Below are 4,154 nucleotides of genomic sequence, written 5' to 3'. Positions count from 1 at the left end.
CAAACGCAGAGGAGAGGAGCGGTAGGGTGGGGGGGGTAACAATTCTTGACAGTAATGTCATTAAGTCCCCGGTAGTCAATGCACGGACGCAGGGTCTTGTTCTTCTTCTCCACAATGAAAAACCCTGCGCCAGCAGGAGATGCAGACTGACGGGCGGCCCCAGTGGCCAGAGACTCCTCTATGTACTCCTCCATAGCGTTGGTCTCTGGTCCAGACAGAGAATACAATCGACCCCGAGGTGGTGTGGTGCCTGGGAGAAGATCAATGGCACAATCATAAGGACGGTGCGGGGAAAGGGAAGTAGCACGTGCCTTACTGAACACTTCCAGGAGGTCATGGTATTCTGTGGGGATAGCAGAGACATCCACAGTCTTGCTAACATCCTGAGGAAGATGACTTGGGGAAGGCTGTGCTGCTTGAAGTCAGTGGGAATGGCAAAATGGTCTCCAACCCAGGATGGAGCTTGTGGTCCAGTCAATCATCGGATTGTGTTTTTGAAGCCAGGAAAATCCCAAAACAACCTGAACATGGGGAGATATAATGAGGAGGAACTCTATGGTCTCACTGTGGTTACCAGAAACCCGTAATTGAATGGGCACAGTACTATGGGTGACTTCCCCTATAGAGCGGCCGTCCAGTGTCCTGGCATCCATGGGCACAGAGAGAGGCTGAGTGGGAATACCAAGCTCCGAAGCCATCGTGGCATCCATAAGACATTCATCAGCCCCAGAGTCAATGAGCACTCGGAGACTTAGATTGGTCTACCCACAGCACAAGAGAAAAAAGGGGTGTGCGGGTGATGGGAATTAGGGAACTCCAAGTCTGACTCACCATAGTACTGGTACCCACTAGAGACAGGGGTTTCCTAATAGGGCAGGTAGCTATAAAATGTCCTGCTCCGCTACAGGTCAGACAACATTTATTATTCATCCTCTGTGAGCACTCCCAAACTGATATCCTAGTTCTTCCCAACTGCACAGGCTCAGGAGTATCCAACTCACCCGTCGTAGATTCACGAGAGAGCTCTGGTGGCTTCGACTCCTCACGGAAGAGCAGGTACCAGGATTCCCCGAATATTGCTCCGGAGGAGTTAAGCGGGGTTCTCGGGGAGCCAGGATAGGCTGTACAAACTCACCACAGATAGGGGGAAAATTCCTGGGTGATTGGGTTTTTTCAGAGGTGGCAGGCAGCCTCTGAGCTAACTCCCTGATTTGCTCCATAATAGCCTTTAACCCATGGTCGTGGCGCTCTGTCAAGGAACTGGGCCCTTCCAAAAGGCCCTGAACCAACTCCTGATGTCTCTTAATGGTGGCTCCCTGCAGGGAGACAGCGTGGCGGAGCTGGTCCAAGTCTGCTGGGTCGGTCATGGCCAGTTCGTACTATCATGACACAAGGCGAGACCCAGATGCAGACACAGGAGGCAGATGGTTGGAGTCTTACAATGTTTATTAATCCAAAGGGGTAGGCAAGAGAATGGTCGTGGACAGGTAAAAAGGTCAAAACCAGATCGGAATCCAGGAGGTACAGAGTGGCAGACAGGCTCGGGGTCAAGTCAGGCAGAATGGTCAGGCAGGCGGGTACAAAGTCCAGAAACAGGCAAGGGTCAAAACCAGGAGGACTAGAAAAAGGAGAATGCAAAAAGCAGGAGAACGGGAAAACCGCTGGTTGACTTGGAAAAACATACAAGACAAACTGGCACAGAGAGACAGGAAACACAGGGATAAATACACTGGCACAGAGAGACGGGGAAAACACAGGGATAAATACACTGGCACAGAGAGACAGAAAACACAGGGATAAGTACACTGGCACAGAGAGACAGGAAACACAGGGATAAGTACACTGGCACAGAGAGACAGGGAAAACACAGGGATAAATACACTGGCACAGAGAGACGGGGAAAACACAGGGATAAATACACTGGCACAGAGAGACAGGGAAAACAGGGATAAATACACTGGCAGAGAGAGACAGGGAAAACACAGGGATAAATACACTGGCACAGAGAGACAGAAAACACAGGGATAAATACACTGGCACAGAGAGACAGAAAACACAGGGATAAATACACTGGCACAGAGAGACAGGAAACACAGGGATAAATTCACTGGCACAGAGAGACAGGGAAAACACAGGGATAAATACACTGGCACAGAGGGACAGGGAAAACACAGGGATAAATACACTGGCACAGAGAGACAGAAAACACAGGGATAAATACACTGGCACAGAGAGACAGAAAACACAGGGATAAATACACTGGCACAGAGAGACAGAAAACACAGGGATAAATACACTGGCACAGAGAGACGGGAGACACAGGGATAAATACACTGGTACAGAGACAGAAAACACAGGGATAAATACACTGGCACAGAGAGACAGAAAACACAGGGATAAATACACTGGCACAGAGAGACAGAAAACACAGGGATAAATACACTGGCACAGAGAGACAGAAAACACAGGGATAAATACACTGGCACAGAGAGACAGGAGACACAGGGATAAATACACTGGTACAGAGAGACAAGAAACACAGGGATAAATACACTGGGAAAACAAGCGACACCTGGAGGGGGTGGAGACAATAAACAGGTGAAGCTGATCAGGGTGTGACAGCTTTTTCTTTGCAACTCTGCCTAGAAGGCCAGCATCCCGGAGACGCCTCTTCACTGTTGATGTTGAGACTGGTGTTTTGCAGGTACTATTTAATGAAGCTGCCAGTTGAGGACCTGTGAGGCGTCTGTTTCTCAAACTATACACTCTAATGTACTTGTCCTCTTGCTCAGTTGTGCACCGGGGGCTCCCACTCCTCTTTCTATTCTGGTTAGAGCCAGTTTGCGCTGTTCTGTGAAGGGAGTAGTACACAGCGTTGTACGAGATCTTCAGTTTCTAGAGAGGGAGGGAGAAAGAATGTATGGTAAGAGTAGAAAGGGAGGGAGAGACAGAATAAGGGTAAGAGCAGAGAGGGAGAATGTAGGGTAAGAGCAGAGAGGGAGAATGTAGGGTAAGAGTAGAGAGGGAGAGAGAGAATGTAGGGTAAGAGTAGAGAGGGAGAGAGAGAATGAGGGTAAGAGTAGAGAGGGAAAGAGAGAATGAGGGTAAGAGTAGAGAGGGAGAGAATGAGGGTAAGAGTAGAGAGGGAGAGAGAATGAGGGTAAGAGTAGAGAGGGAGAGAGAGAATGAGGGTAAGAGTAGAGAGGGAGAGAGAGAGAGAATGAGGGTAAGAGTAGAGAGGGAGAGAGAGAGAGAATGAGGGTAAGAGTAGAGAGGGAGAGAGAGAATGAGGGTAAGAGTAGAGAGGGAGAGAGAGAATGAGGGTAGGAGTAGAGAGGAAAAGAGAGAATGAGGGTAAGAGTAGAGAGGGAAAGAGAGAATGAGGGTAAGAGTAGAGAGGGAAAGAGAGAATGAGGGTAAGAGTAGAGAGGGAAAGAGAGAATGAGGGTAAGAGTATAGAGGGAGAGAGAATGAGGGTAAGAGTAGAGAGGGAGAGAGAATGAGGGTAAGAGTAGAGTGGGAAAGAGAGAATGAGGGTAAGAGTAGAGAGGGAGAGAGATAATGAGGGTAAGAGTAGAGAGGGAGAGAGAGAATGAGGGTAAGAGTAAAGGGGGAGAGAGAGAGAAAATAATACTGAATTATAGAAGAGAACTGGGATCTCTTAACACACACACACAGAGACCTTGAGACTTAGTCACGTGACATGAGTTATGTGTGCTCTCCGCCCACTGCCATGTGTGCTGTCTATTAGAGCTGTCTGGTGTGGGCCAGCCTGTTTCTCCTCGAAGACCTTTACACACATCACACATACTGCATGCCCACTTTGACATTTACATGAATCACATTCATCACACTCAAACATTGCACATTTACAAGCTGAAAACCAACCCCAAATATTACACATACCAGTACATGCTAGAAACTCTAGAAACATTACATAGATGACATTGCAGCCAGACTCATACAATCATATTTCCATTAGGATGACCAGGCAAAACAGAACAGCTTATCAGACATAAACGGCCTCTTTCCCCAATAACACAACGACTTCCCCTCTTTCTCTCGCTGTCCTCCTTCCTCTCTCTCACCTTCCCCTCTGCCCCTACTACAAGTTCTCCTTCCTCTCTCTCTCTCTCACCTTCCCCTCTGCCCCT

This window comes from Salvelinus namaycush, chromosome 37 (assembly GCF_016432855.1).
Source record: "Salvelinus namaycush isolate Seneca chromosome 37, SaNama_1.0, whole genome shotgun sequence".
NCBI classification, from domain to species: domain Eukaryota; kingdom Metazoa; phylum Chordata; class Actinopteri; order Salmoniformes; family Salmonidae; genus Salvelinus; species Salvelinus namaycush.
Note: the sequence above shows the minus strand (reverse complement) of the source record.